This window comes from Phocoena sinus, chromosome 9 (assembly GCF_008692025.1).
Source record: "Phocoena sinus isolate mPhoSin1 chromosome 9, mPhoSin1.pri, whole genome shotgun sequence".
NCBI lineage: Eukaryota > Metazoa > Chordata > Mammalia > Artiodactyla > Phocoenidae > Phocoena > Phocoena sinus.
In genome coordinates, this window is record NC_045771.1 from 51220599 (window position 1) to 51235394 (window position 14796).

At 44.5% G+C, this 14796-nt stretch overlaps 2 protein-coding genes across 3 annotated transcripts in view; one reads left to right on the plus strand and one right to left on the minus strand.

Annotated features, from left to right (window-relative positions):
• The window catches only part of LOC116759424 (thymosin beta-10-like), a 10703-nt gene extending 5030 nt beyond the window's left edge, over nt 1–5673 (minus strand). Inside the window, exon 1 of one of the 2 annotated variants that reach the window (XM_032643177.1) lies at nt 4718–5673. The gene's annotated coding sequence lies outside the window, so the exon portion shown is untranslated. Of the gene's footprint in view, nt 1–4043; nt 4077–4717 lie in introns of those variants that run through there. The other variant, XM_032643178.1, reaches the window with a different exon arrangement.
• A 418-nt stretch (nt 5674–6091) lies between these two features.
• OSBPL3 (oxysterol binding protein like 3) overlaps nt 6092–14796 on the plus strand; it is a 206624-nt gene continuing 197919 nt past the window's right edge. Inside the window, exon 1 of the mRNA XM_032642739.1 lies at nt 6092–6356. The gene's annotated coding sequence lies outside the window, so the exon portion shown is untranslated. The remainder of the gene's footprint in view (nt 6357–14796) is intronic.

The window sequence follows — 14796 nt, forward strand, 5'->3', positions numbered from 1 at the left end:
ATCGCGGAGCACAGGCTCCGGACGCGCAGGCTCAGCAGCCATGGCCCACGGGCCCAGCCGCTCCACAGCACGTGGGATCCTCCCGGACCAGGGCACGAACCCGTGTCCCCTGCATCGGCACGTGGACTCTCAACCACTGCACCACCAGGGAAGCCCAGTAAGCACTTCTTAAGTGTTTTAGATATTAATTCTGTGCCATAGGTTTTATTCTCCCCATTTTTCATATAGGAAGACTGAGTGCTGTTCAGAGGGGTTAGGCTCAATGGCGTGTGTTTAGTTGATGATGCAACTAACGTTTAAACCAGGGTTTCTCAACCTCAGCACTACTGATGCTGTGGACCAAATAACTCTCTGTTGTGGTGGCTGTCTGTGCATTGAAGGATGTTTAGCAGCATCCCTGGGCTCTGCTCAGTAGATGCCAGTAGCACTCTCCCAATCCCAGCTGTGACAACCACAGTGTCTCTGGACATCATCCAGTGTCCTCAGGGAACAAAAAATGGTGTCTTGCACCAGGTGGAGAAGCACTGATTTAAACCCAGGGTCTTTCTGGCTCTAAAGCCTACAGTCATTCCACGACATGACATCACTCATAAATACCATTTGATTCCTCATTTTAAAAAGGAATTTAAACAAGGTTTTTGTTAAAAAAAACAATAATCACATATTATTTCCAGAGGTTGATTAAAGTGAAATTAGTATATCTTGTCATGTTTCCCTCTTTTGCTCTTTTTTTTTTTTTTTTTTTTTGTCTTTTAATCTATTGGTAGTTACCACTTGACTTCTACGGACTCGCCCATCAGGTGCCCACTGATTTCATTGTTCCCCTTCCTCCATCATAATCCTCTTTGTACCTTCAGATGGCTTAAAGCTTTAGCTATTTAAAAGTTTGTTGGTTGATGTTGTTTAGGTTTGTCTTTTGGTTTTAAAACAGAGCTCAGTATTTGGGGTTAAAAGCATGGGTGCCCTACCAGCAGTTCTCAATGCTGGCTGTCCATTTAAATCCTCGGCAGTTTTTATAAATGAAAACTTCTGTGGGTTCTGATTCAGTTGGGAAGGGGAAAATGGGAGTTTTAAAAACTACTCAGCTGATTCTAACAGGCTAAAGTGCTGAGAAACTCTAAAAAGGCAGCAGAGTTTATTTGTTCCTCTCAATCAGAATCACCAGAATTTGTTTAAACAAACGAAAAAACAAAAAAATATTTCTCAGAAGCAGAGGTTAATTCATTCAGTAATTCTGGGGTTGGGCCCCAAACTCTTCCTTTTAACAAGTGACTAAGGTGATTCTGATGGTGTGGTCCACAGACCAACTTGGAGAAACACTGTCAAGAGTTAGTTTGTTTGAGTCATACTCGGTTCTGCTTCATGCAAGCCAAGTAACGAGGAAGAAGAAGTGAAACTTCTGAACCCCAGTATCCTAATCTGAAAAGTGAGGATGAAACAGAGCCCACCTTGCAGAGTTTCTTTGAGATCCAAGGAGACTGCACAGGTGCAGAGCCTTGGGATGTGTTGGTGGTCATCTATATTATTAATGGGTTTAGAACCTTAGGCAATTTGATTATTATTCTTACTAAGGTTTGTTTTGGTTTGGTTGGTTGGTTGTTTTTTAAAGTTAAAGCTAACAGTATAAACTATAGATCACTTTTGGGTGGAGGGAGGGGTCCTTTGGAAAACACATAGAGCAAAGTTGGTAGAGTTCTCGGGGGTGCCTGCCAGCCCACTTTGCACGCTGTGTCCACATCTGCCTCCCCTACTAGAGGGTAAGCTCCTGCACAGCACTTCTTCACCCACACTGCACCTAATCCTCTTCTCTGCCTTGTCAGTGCTCTGGGCACCTTGTTGAATTGAACGACTGGTTCTATTAGTTTGCTAGAGCTATTATAACAAATTACCACGAACAGAATGACTTAAATAACAAAAATTTATGGTTTCATGATTCTGGAGGCTAGACATCCAAGATCATTCTGTTGGCAGGGTTGATTCCTGCTGAGAGCTGTGAGGAAGAGTCTGTTTCATGTCTGTCTCCTCGCTTCTGGTGGTTTGCTGGCAATCTCTACTGTTCCTTGCCTTGTAGAAGCATCACCCCGATTTGTGCCTTAATCTTTTTGTTCCTTTTTTATAAAATATATACCTTATGTATAAGGTATATATATGCCTTATGCTCCCACAGTATAATGTGCTAAAAACTGGTTCTGTCAATGATTGGAATAAAGTCAGTCTGTTGTCACTAAAGTTGAGCAATTTTCCTCTAGAACATTCCAGAAATTTTAAACATCTGATAAAAAATGACTGTTAGAATGAACTGTGACCTTTAGTTGCACTGATAGTTTCCACTTAAACTAAGCAGGAGCTGTGTCTGATTGAGGAAGCCTAATGATGTTGCAACTTGATTGTAATAAATAATAATTTTTGATTGAAAAGTTAAAAATGTCAACAAAGACACGCAGAAGTGACTCTCTGCGCCTAATTCCCAAAATAATTCCTCCCTTCTCTGAACACAATTTTGGTACCTCTCTTAGGACATTTTCTGTTTTTTAGCTTGTATTGTAGTTATTTATATCCATGTCTGGTCTGCCCAATATACGAAACTTTAAAAAGGTTGAGGGCAGGGACACCCACTGATTCAACTTTGGATCTCTTAAAATGCCGGCTCTCAATGATCCCTTATATAAAGGAGGAGTCTCTCTCTATTTAATGAAGGAATTGGTGAATTCATGTGCGTTCCTCAGTCATGAGGACTAACACTTTTGAGAGAATGCTTACAAGGTGTTCCTATGCAACTAAATACTTTGATCCATTTCCCAGATAAAAGCAAAGGAGAACAAAAATGAATTAAGGGTATACAGGATGGTGGTTTACATCACCGCTTCAGACAAGTGTTTGCTCCACAAGTGGTAGCAGTGGCAAAAGGGAACACTTTAAGAGGGTAGGAGACCCAACCTCTAATCACTCATAGGCTGTATGATTATAGTCAAGATACTGGAACTCTCTCCCCTTCCTTCATAAAAGGCATTGATGAGGTGATAATTCCTTCTCATCACATTTGTCTTGTAGTCACCATTCAAGAAGATTGATACCCTAATCTTATGACGATTTAAGATCCTATTCTTAAAATGGCTTGAAGTTTATGTAGCTTCAGCATGGTGATTCAGCATCACCTGAATCACCTGCTGACCTTGCTCTATCAGTAGCTGCTTCCTAAAGCATTGTGTTGAGAAGGATTCTGAGGGCTTATTTACCTTATTTAGGCTAAGCGGAAGCGACAGCCTTGACTTCATTGTGATGTCTGGCATGAGGCAGGGAGGGGAGTATCAGTAAATAAGCCATGTCATCTCTGATCTAGTCCAATGCCTTCACTCCACAGGAAGAAAATGAGAATAGAAGCTCATGTCTTAAGTTTACCATATTCCAGGCATTATCCAAATTGCTTTTATATGCACACATTCATCTAATCCTTAGCCAGTCTTAAGAAGTTAGCATTATTATGATTCCTGTTTTGAAGATGAGGTTTATGGGAGCAAAATTTGCCTGAGGTTTACATTCTGGAAATCCGTATCTTTAAGCACTTCCTTATACTGCGTCCTAATCTGTGGGCACTTACTATGTGCTAGGCTAATGGTACTCAGCCAGGAGTGGTTTTGCCCTCCAGGGGACATCTGGCAATGTCTGGAAAATTTTTGGTTGTGGGAGGAGAGGAGGTTCCTTGAATTTAGTGGGTAGAGGCCAGAGATGCTGCTAACCACACAGTACAGCGCCCCGCAACAAAGAAGTATTTGGCCCCAAATGTGAGTAGTGCTGAGACTGAGAACTCTGAGTTAAGCCATGTGAAAGTCATTTTTCAGACTGAGGATGAAACTCTTCCTGGAGCCCAATACATACAATTACTGCCTCTCTTTTGCAGAAAAAGAAAGGTGCTCTCAGAATCAAGAAGTGGTCATCATAAGAGAGGAACCCAGGTAGTCAGATTCTAGAGGCCTCCATTAAACTCCTTTATCATCATCTTCCTCTACTATGAAAACACATCAACTCTTTTAACACCTACTCACCTATTACGAATTTCAGAAGCTAGGAACATTCAGCCAAGTGTGAACAATCTCCACCGTGGTGTGTGTTTCTCTAAAGATAAGAAGTATTTGTTCCAACAGTTCCAAGAGGGTCTTTAGAAGCTCTTACTATAGAACCACTGATCTCGCTGGAGTAGACATTCAGATCCTTGCTTTAAAATAAAACTCTGAAGAGAAAGCTAATTTTAGGACATAACAATCTTTTTCAAGAATAATTAGCTCTGTGTTGTATTCAACTTTAATTTTTTCCCTTTTGTTTTTAGGAGCTGGTGAGCCTGGAAGATTATTTAGGAAGAGGAAATGAAACTGAAAAGACACAGTAAGATTCCTCTTTTTCTTGGAAGCAAGGCACGATATGAATAATTCTCATGCTGTCCAATTAACTGCCTCAGTACAAATAGAAAAAAAAATACACACTTGGTTATTTGGAAGAAACTGAAGGAAAAGCGAAGAACGGGATGGTAGTTTTAACAATAAAGCCCTATACAAATAACTTCCTTTCGGATTTAAGGCTTGTCTCCCGCAGAAAAAGCAATGCTCATGAAACAGGGTGAGGGTGGGTGATGGAGAAAGTTAAAGAAATAAAGAGAAATAAAAGAGCTTGAAGCGGGGCGCGGGGGGGGTGGAATTGAGCTTCTCCTTCTGAGAGGAATTACCGAAAAACGGAAGGAGGGCTGGAAAACAACGGGCGTGGGCAGGGTGACTCCATGAGTTCAGAATGAATGGTCCGGGCGCCTGCCAGAAGCTTTCATCCACCGGGCGTTGGTCGGGTGCAGGGGGATGATTTAAGAACCTCCAAATCACTGGATTTTAAATCTTCTCCAATAAGGTTTTCCGAGTGCCAGCGCGGGCAGCATAACGGTGGGTTTGTTCGGCAGCTTGTCGGGGTCCTCCCGCCCTCGCTCTTCGCCTGCCAGGTCCAAGACAGACAATCCCAGACATTCCACGACCCCAGAAAGCGGAGAACCGAGCGCGAAGAATGAAATGCGGATAGCGTGGCTCCGGCAATAACCTCAGAAACCTTATTTGGGGTCGTCTAGGAGGCTGGAAATGTGTCGAGTGCCGCAGGTGGTGGGCGGCACTGGAATTTAATATTCTGGAGCCCCTACACTGTGACAGACAGCGCGCCTAGAGAGCCACAGTCAAGGTCTAGCTCGGTGAGGTAGGTTAGAAGGATCTTCAGCGAGGTTACACACCTTGCATTTGCCGCTCCCTCTGCCTGGAACGCTCTTTCCGATACGTCTGTGGTAGCTCCCCGGTTTAGGAGCTTTAGGGTGGGATTTCTCGTCTATCATGGAGCTCCTGCATTTTAATTGTAACTGTGATGCTTTCTCTCCCCTCCCCTTCACACATGAACTGCGTACAATAAACAACCACGCTCCCCTCATGTCTCCTCCTGGGACCCGGCACCAATCTGCATCACTGCCTCTGGATGTCGGGGTCACAGCCTCCCGCCGGATACCATGGGGATTCTGTCCTTCGTCATCCCGTGCCTGCAATCCTCCCTTCTCCACGTGATTTTTTCCTTTCTCTATCCCTTTGCCTCGGTCTGAGTTCAAGAGGTCGAATCCTCTTTGCCTGTTCGCCCAGTGTGTCCTCTGAAACCGTGTCCTTTAACCAGCCTCTCACGCGCCGCCCTCACTTCTTCCTCCCTCCCTGGCCCGGAAACGCCGCTCCACAAACATTTACAGAGTGTCAAGGGCACGCATATAGCGCGCTGGGCCGCCGGGAACTCCTACCCCCGCCCAGAGGCAATTCTCACCTCCCTCCACCCCTCGCACCCGTCGGGAACCCGGCTTCCCGCCTCCCCTGACTGCGTCATGGAATCGGTGCTTTTTCCAGGTGCATGGCCCCACCTCCTTCCCCGGAGGCGACTCCTGGTTGGTGGGAGTGTGGGTCACTCTGCCGTCCCTCCCGCCCTCCCCACGTGGCCCCGCCCCAGAGCGGGCTCTGGCTCCTCCTCCTCGCTCACGCCCCTAGCTCCCCACTCCAGCTAATCGCCTGGCGGCGCGCGCGGAGAAGTTCTGGGCAAAGTACTGGGAACTGGGTGAGCGATAACAGCGCACGCGAGCCGGGCGGAACAAGGGGAGCCGAGAGCCAGGCGGCCAGTGCGCGGCGCAGGTTCTGGCCCGGGCGGCCGTAGGCGAGTAGCCCTCCCCACCCCTGTCTCCTGCGGCTGGTGAGGGAACTATTAGCTGTGCGTTGCTGGGGGACCGAAGAAGCCGGGTTTGCCTCTTCCCGCGTGTGTGGACGACCCCCGGAGCTAGGCGGCGTCTGCGGCGGCAGAGCGTGCAGGTAAGAGTCGGGATGCCCGCCAGGATGGCGCTGGGGTGTGGTGGGGCCCCGGGCCGTGGCGCGGGCTCGGAAGGGCTGCGGTATGGGGGGTGCCGCCGGTCTCAGCAAGCCTGGAGTCTGCCTCCTGTCGCCGAGGAACAACCGGTCAGTGGGGGCAGCCCCGAGTCGCCCTCGGTGCCGGCCTCTCGGGAGTTAGGGCCCGAGTGCTGCCCGCCCTGGAGTGCTCTCCTGAGAGGCAAGGTTTGGCCGGGATTGACGGCGAGAAGGCGCCGAGCCTCGGTCGGGGCGCCGGAGGATGCGGCTCCGAGCGTTGTCCTGGGCAGCCGGGAGGCGCGGCGCCGGGGCGGGAGGCACAGGAAACCAGCTAGATTGGGCCGAGCGCGAGACTTCACCACATCCGCGGGCTGGGGCGCGCCGGGGTCACCTGGGAGGCGCTGGCCTTGCAGGCTTCGGGCTCGCCCGCCTCCTGCTCCACCCGGCCTGCTCCACTTTCCGGCACCCAGGCTGCGGTCTGAGGGCACTTGTCCCTTCGGGCTTCCCAGCAGCCTGGGAAGCGTTTGCAGCTTCTGGAGTCACTAATGGGCATTGTTCTAGATCGTCCAGATACTTCTTAGGTCAGGGCGCGCCTCCCTTTTTCGGTAATGCAACTTGCCAGCCACCTTACTCACATTTGTACTCTCCCTCCTCCGTCTCACGAACTACCAGTCTCTTCTATAGTCAGGACTCTAAGATGAGGGGAGCTGTGAAGTTGTCGCTTTCGATGTGTCTGGGGATTGCGCTGAGGTGCATCTGACCAACGCCCCCCCCCCACCAACAATGTTGCCCTGACCCTCAGAGTTTGAGTACTGGGATGAGGGCATCTAGAAATGTTTTAAGCTGCAGCTGCAAAACAGATCCATCCATAGACAGGTAAAGGTGTAGGTCTAACTTTTGATCACCCACACTCTACCTCTAAGCATCATTCAAGGTGAGGCCCCCCATCTGGCCCAAGGAGACCAACTAGGCAGGCCTGGGCTGAAACGCACCCAAGCTAAATGACCATCCCCTCCACCAACATACTAGCACACCACCCTGTTTGGTATATAGTCTTATTAGCTAGGTATTTCTAACTAGATGGGAAATTGAGGCTCCAGCAGGTTAACCAGTTTTCCCAAGATTATCCTGGCAGAACTAGAATTCCAGCTCATTTTCTCTCTATTGTGCTGGGCTGCTTCCAAGAAACTAAAATGTGGTTTCCACCATTACAGCCAGTAGACATTTAGCTTTATTTATAACAAAAGCTATTGCTTAACCAAAAGATTTTATCATTACTGAGATTTAGTTTCAATAATAGCTAATAATTATGCTGTAAAGCAGATACTACCAGGCTGCCATAGGCTGTATTCTTTCATCTTCGCCATCTTGATGGCAGTGCTGTGAGGTTATCTCCATTTTATAGATGAAGAAACTGCAGCCTAGGTTTGGGGACCTGCCCAGGGTCAGTAGTAGATTGCTGAGTTAGATTTTTACTAATAGTCTTTCTGAGTGTAAATCTTTAGCTCCTTCCACTAGACTGAAATTTCTCCTCCCACTATTTAATTAGATGTTAACTCATTATGATAGAGTTCAATGTTACAGCATATTAAAACCACCTGAGGCTGAGCTATAAACTTTCCACTGCCAATAAGAGTCTAGTTGTACTATTTTCTGAATTGTTGAGACTCTTACTGCCATTGATATTTGTGGATGAGTTTATGGTTTGTGGGCCTGGTAGATGAGGCACATTTAATGTAGGAGGAAAGGAAATTCTCCTTTCACCTGGATTTAAATTTACTTTCACCTAAATCTAAAAAGAAATCTGATGGGTTTTACCCACTGTGGTAAATGAACTCTGAACACAGTAATGCTTTCTGCCTCTTAAGGAAAGTACTGGAAGACCAGCTAGTACCTCTGTTCCCATATGTAGAATGGAGAGTTAGAAACCACTACTAGTTCCAGAAGCTTCTGCAGCAACCTTTTGGCAAAATAACTACATTTCGACTCTTTGTTCTCTTGTAGTAAAACTGAGAGCAAGAAGTTAGCTAAGTATGTCATGGTTACTACCTGAAGAGCTAATGGCAAAATAGAGGATGGGAAGAAATTAGAGATCCCTTTTTTCTTCTACTTCATTCCAGTTTTAGGGGTAGTATAATGTTTTTCCTTACATGATGGATAATCCACGGTTTCATTTATACTGTGCCTCTTGGCAGTACTATATTTTCTTAATTGTTAATTCCATTTCAAGAGTTCTCCAGGACTTCCTTGGTGATGCAGTGGTTAAGAATCCGCCTGCCAATGCAAGGGACATGGGTTCGAGCCCTGGTTTGGGAAGATCCCACATGCCGTGGAGCAACTAAGCCTGTGTGCCACAACTACTGAGCCTGTGCTCTAGATCCTGTGAGCCACAACTACTGAGCCCGTGCTCTAGAGCCTGCAAGCCACAACTACTGAGCCCACATGCCACAACTACTGAGCCTACATGCCACAGCTACTGAAGCCCGTGTGCCTAGAGCCCATGCTCCGCAACAAGAGAAGCCACTGCAATGAAGAGTAGCCCCCGCTCACCACAACTAGAGAAAGCCCCGTGCAGTAATGAAGACCCAGTGCAGCCAAAAATAAATATAAATAAATAAATAAATTTATAAAAAGAAAAAGAGTACTCCAGGGAGGGTTGGAGAATCCTTCAACCCAGAACGCCCACAGAAATGATGGAACTGTAGGGCACTGAGGAACATGGAGGCTGTTAAGTTGAAGGAGGCTTCAGAACTGAGAGTTGTTTATAGTTGCCTGTGAATTCCTTTCCTGTCTACATCTTTCTTTAAAATTAATTAATTTTTGGCTCTGTTTGGTCTTCGTTGCTGCACGTGGGCTTTCTCTGGTTGCGGCGAGCAGGGGCTACTCTTCATTGAGGTGTGTGGGCTTCTTACTGTCGAGGCTTCTCTTGTTGTGGAGCACGGGCTCTAGGCACATGGGCTCGGTAGTTGTGGCTCATGGGCTCTAGAGCTCAGGCTCAGTAGTTGTGGCACATGGGCTTAGTTGCTCTGTGGCATGTGGGATCTTCTCAGACCAGGGCTCGAACCCGTGTCCCCTGCACTGGCAGGTGGATTCTTAACCACTGCACCACCAGGGAAGTCCCTCCTGTCTATATCTTATTCGTCAGCTTTTATCCCCCTTCTCTGGAAATGTCCTTCTTAACTTCCCAGTCACTACTGTTTAGACCATGTTTATACTCACCCCAGCTCGTATCTCTCCTCCCTCTTGTCTTTCACATCCATGCCTTCCAGTTGCCCCTGCAGCATCTTAGCTCAGAGTCTTAGGGACTTCTCTACTCTGTCCTAACATAGCTTACATTGTCTCCCTCAGCCCCGCCTTCATATCACAGTCAGGTAAATTCTCTAGATACTGTCATTATATTGCTAAAACTTCTTGAGTGGCTTATATAGTTAATAATAATTATAATATTAATAACAGCAGCAGTAGCTGTTGACCTTCTTGTGCCAGGTACGGTCATGAGTACCTTACGTGGATTTAAAATTGCGTTTAATCCTCAGAGCAACAGCAAAGCAGGCACTGTTATTATACCCCCAATCTCTGGATGAGACGAGGAGAAGTTAAGTTTGCAACTACTTTACAACTAATACAAGGTGGAGTTGAGACTCAAACCCCTGGTCCTTTCTCTCCCCATTTAAGGTAGACTCCTTAGCCTAAAGTCGGGATCCGGCAGCCTGGGCTCAGTGTCTGCCTTCACCCATTGTTCCCCAGCCTGAACTGTATTCAGCAACAGGGCATTTTGCCTTTGCTCTTATACTGCTGTTGCCTAGAAAGCTCTTTCATTGCCTCTACCTGTGAAACCCCAGGTCTTTCAAGGCTGAACTCATAAACCAGTTCTGCCAGAATCATCTCTCTGAACTCAGTCTCTCATAGCATTAAAACACACACACTCTTCAGCACTTTCTTTCATACCCACCCCACACATTCCTCCACCCCAGTGCCTCCTGGCCTAGTTATTTATTCAAATGTATTAGCTCCCTTACTACATTGTAGATGCCTTGAAGGCAGGACTAGTATCTATTCCTTCTGTTTGTATCCCCACATCGCTAAGCCTCGTATGCTATCCATAGTAGGTGCACAATTAAAAAAGAGTAGAAACAACTGTATGTGGTTATACGCTGTTAGAATATTTTGTGAAAAAAGTAATTGGAATGTGGCATTTTGTTTCCTACTTTTTGATCCACAATACTGTAATACCTTCATCAATTTATGATGAAGCAATAGAAATCCTAATTATTTAAATCCACGAAAAGCACTTATTCTGGTTGTTTTCACCTTGCAGATATTGTAAGGAGATCTCAAACCCGTAAAAATAAACAAGCATTGTCTGTAGGGTAAATATCTTGCATCTTATATACACTATTTTTCATATATATCGTAAAGTTGTTATTAAAAGTATATTAAAACTGTTATGGAATCGAAACTAAATTTTCATCAATGTTTTATTGATCAATGAATATTTCTCATTTTTAAACCTGACTTACTAGATCTTCTATGAATCACCTCTGGCTCATAGCTCATCACTTTGCTCTGTGTGTTCTAGTCACACTGAACTAAATTCAGCTCCCCACCTATATCGCCAGGGCCATGAATAATGTATTCTGGCCTCCCAGTTTCTGCATGAAGTTATGTCCTCTTTACAACGTCTTCCTTCTCACCCATGTTCACCTGGCTGGTTCCCACTCATCCATCACATTTCAGCCTGAATGTCACTTATAGGAAGACTTCCTCTGCTGCTGCCTCCAAGTTGAAGTTGGAAAACATGCATGGCACTCTGTGCCTATCTGTTTTGGAGGGAGCAGTTATCGTACCGTTGTGTAAACTGCTGGTCACTTGACTGGATCTTCCATGGAACAACTGACTCTCATTTGGCTTACATTAGAATCACTTAGGGGTCTAAAAAGCTTTTCCCTACCTAGGCCCAACTTGCAAAGTTTCTGAATCAAGTGGCATGGGGTGAAGAGGGCTGGTCCCTGGAATTTTTTTTTTTTTTTTTTTTTCTGTATGCGGGCCTCTCACTGTTGTGGCCTCTCCCATTGCGGAGCACAGGCTCCGGACGCGCAGGCTCAGCAGTCCTGGCTCACGGGCCCAGCCGCTCCGCCGCATGTGGGATCTTCCCAGACCGGGGCAAGAACCCGTGTCCCCTGTATCGGCAGGCGGACTCTCAACCACTGCGCCACCAGGGAAGCCCATGGAATTTTTTTCAAAGACATTTTCTCATTCTGTGTTACAGTGTTAGTATTCCACTGTGTGAATGTAACGTACTTTATCCAGTTACTTATTTTTTTTATAAAAGCTTTATTGAGTTATAACTCACATTTCATACAATTCACCCATTTAAAGTATACAATTTAATGGTCTTTAGTATATTCACAGTTGTGCAACTGTCATGTTGTAATTAATTTTAGAACATTTTATTACTGCCAAAAGAAATCTACACCTGTTAGCAGTTTCCCTACTCACCTTGCAACCACTGGTCTACTTTAGGTGTGTATGTATTTGCCTATTCTGGACATTTCAGGAAAATGGAATCATGCTTTTGTGTCTGGCTTCTTTCACTTAGCATGTTATAGTTGGGTTCACCCCTGTTGTAGCATGAATCAGTGCTTCATTCCTTTTTATTGCCTAATAACAACCTGTTGTTTGTATAGACCACGTTTTATTTATCCATTTGCCAGATGGAACTGGAGTTTTTTTTTTAAACCTTCCCCAAACAATCCGACTGTGCAGGCAGGATTTAAACCGGAAGCTCCTTTGAGTCTCGCTCACTGCTGTGTCTTGGGGCTAGAACAGTACCTGGCACAAGACAGATGTGTAATAAACATCTGAATTAATAAAGCATTTTACTAAAAGTATAGCTCCTGTTATGCAGCTGTCATCAAAAAACATTGCCATTAAAAAGAGATCCTCATAGTTGATTGATTAGATCCCGATTTGAACAAATCCACTGTTAAAAAAAATATTAGGAGACAATCAAGGAAATTTGAACATGGATGAAATGGTACTATTTTTAGGATTTGCTTTAAAATATCCTGGGGGTGGAGAGGGAGAATAGAGGAAGCCAGGCTGTGTGTGAGTTGACTGAAGCGGAGTGGTGAGTTCACGGGCTTTTTAATGCTTTTCCCCATCTCTGCTGGCCCCTGGGGCAGCCGTTGGCTACATGTGGCAGTGGCGTACTTGAGGTGTGGCTAATTCTTGGTGAGCTGTACTGTAGGTATGAAATACACACTGAGTTTCCGAGAGTTCGTTCGAAAAAGGATGTAAAATTATCTCAATAATTTTTTATTGTTTGCTTACATGCTGAAATGGTAACATTTTGGATTGTTATAATACATAATTAAAACTAATTTCACCTGTTTTCTTTTACTCTGTAATTGGCGACTTAAAATTGCTTATATGGTTCATATTACATTTCTCTTGGACAGTGCTGCTGTACAGTTTTGTATATGTTTGAACCTTTTCATAGTAGGTAAAAAATGAAAGACACCTGAATTTCTTAAAAGTCTGGAGCAAAATATTTTTCACAAAGAAGTCCTCTTATATGAAAAGATTGAAAAATATTAATTTGTTCCAAGATGATTCTTTGTAGAAGCTTATAGCAGGCAGACTGTAGCCTTCCAATGTCATTCCTGGGCTTACTTCATCTATGTGAAAATTTTAAAATTCTTTTATCATAAATGGAATAGCAACATGAAGGAGTAGAAGAAGTGCTCCTTTAGTTATTTGTCTGATTCTTTTGTTTTGGAGTTGATGAAATATTTCCTTCATCTTAGAAAAAATATGGAAAGTGTATTGGTAATTTTATTGTTCTTAGTCACACTGTTTATACCCTGAAATTGAATTTTCGCTGGACTTGCTTTATAATCACTCTGCTTAAATCTGTTTGTTTGGGAGCCAGAATATGATTGTTTCTAGACACCCCAAGACCCCTGGAATATGAGTGGAAAATGGTTTTTAAATAATAATGATAATGTGTGGGTTTAAAGCTGAGAAACAAATTGCTTTCATATAAAATTTCTTTAGATGAGCATTCTGTCGCTGTCTAGGTGTCTGTATTTACTCACAAAAGAATAGCCGAGGTAATAAACCCAGCTCTCTGAGGGGGTGTAAAGCTAGATGGACAACCCCAGAGGATATTCTTCCTCATCTGTGATTTCTGAGATCGTGAGACAGTGGACCTGAATTGAAAAGTAGCTTGAATATAAAGCAGAACAGAATTCAATTGCAGAGAGGACCCCAAAAAGAGATCATCAGAGGATCTGTGACTGCCAGTATACAATCAAGATTACTCTTTTGTTTACTCTCTATGGTTAAAATATTAAAATCTGTTTGTTTTTAATGTTGTGTGGGTCAAACACTTCTCAATATAACATTTCTCCACTTGTGTATTAAAAGGTAGTACTGTGAAAGATTCCCTTACTTGTTTTCTATCTTGATATCAAATGCTGTAATACAAGAAATTTATACTTTAAGTCTTATGAAACAAATATCCCTCTCCGAATCATTTGTGGTGGGCAGTGATCTGAAATGTTTAGAAGCAGAAGCTAAATAATATATTTTATTAATCTCACAAACATGATTAAACTTGAAGTAAATGCCTCTCTAGAAGGAAAGCATGCTGTATGATCTTTGTCCATACACTGAATGCGTGTTTGTTGAGCACGCACTGTGTGCCAGACACCAGACTGGGTACAGGGGATATGGTGATGACTGAGACAGATGTGGAACCTCCCTTCAAGGAGATAGTAAACAGTCACAGAGAATTTGTTAATTACAGCGAGGATCTGTAGCTCCAAGGGAATGAGTCTGGATTTTAATTGGGACCCTGGAGAGAAAAATTCCATTTTTCTGTAGGTCATGATTCAGGCTGCTGATGGTCTGAAGGAGGAGGAGGAGGAAAGGGAATCCTCAGAAGGGGATGACAGGAGTGAAGTCCTGCCCTTTCTGTGTCTTTCTGCTGATTGCCGGAGGCCAGGTGGAACTGAGTAGGAGGAGGGGTTTAATTCCTCTCCCTAGGGTTTGAATTGCTGTGATGATACACACAGGTGTGTTTATTTGCTACTGGGAACTGAATCCAAAGTTGAGTTCTTACCAGCTTTGTAACTGAAACCGAATGAGATCTAACAACCTGTTCTCCAGCATGGCCATGGAAGTGGCTTAAAATAACTTAAATAACTTAAAATAACTTGCTGGCTCCAATTCGAGTGTAGTTCTGTTGTCTAGCATCTGAGATGAAGTGGACGAGGGGTACTTGACCTCAAAGAATGCAGGGAAGACCCACTTGGGTTTTTCTTATGGGTTCAGAGTTGCTTCAAGCAGATTTCTATAGAATTAACTGAAGTGTCCTTTGGAGCTTGTTGGGGTCTTTAGG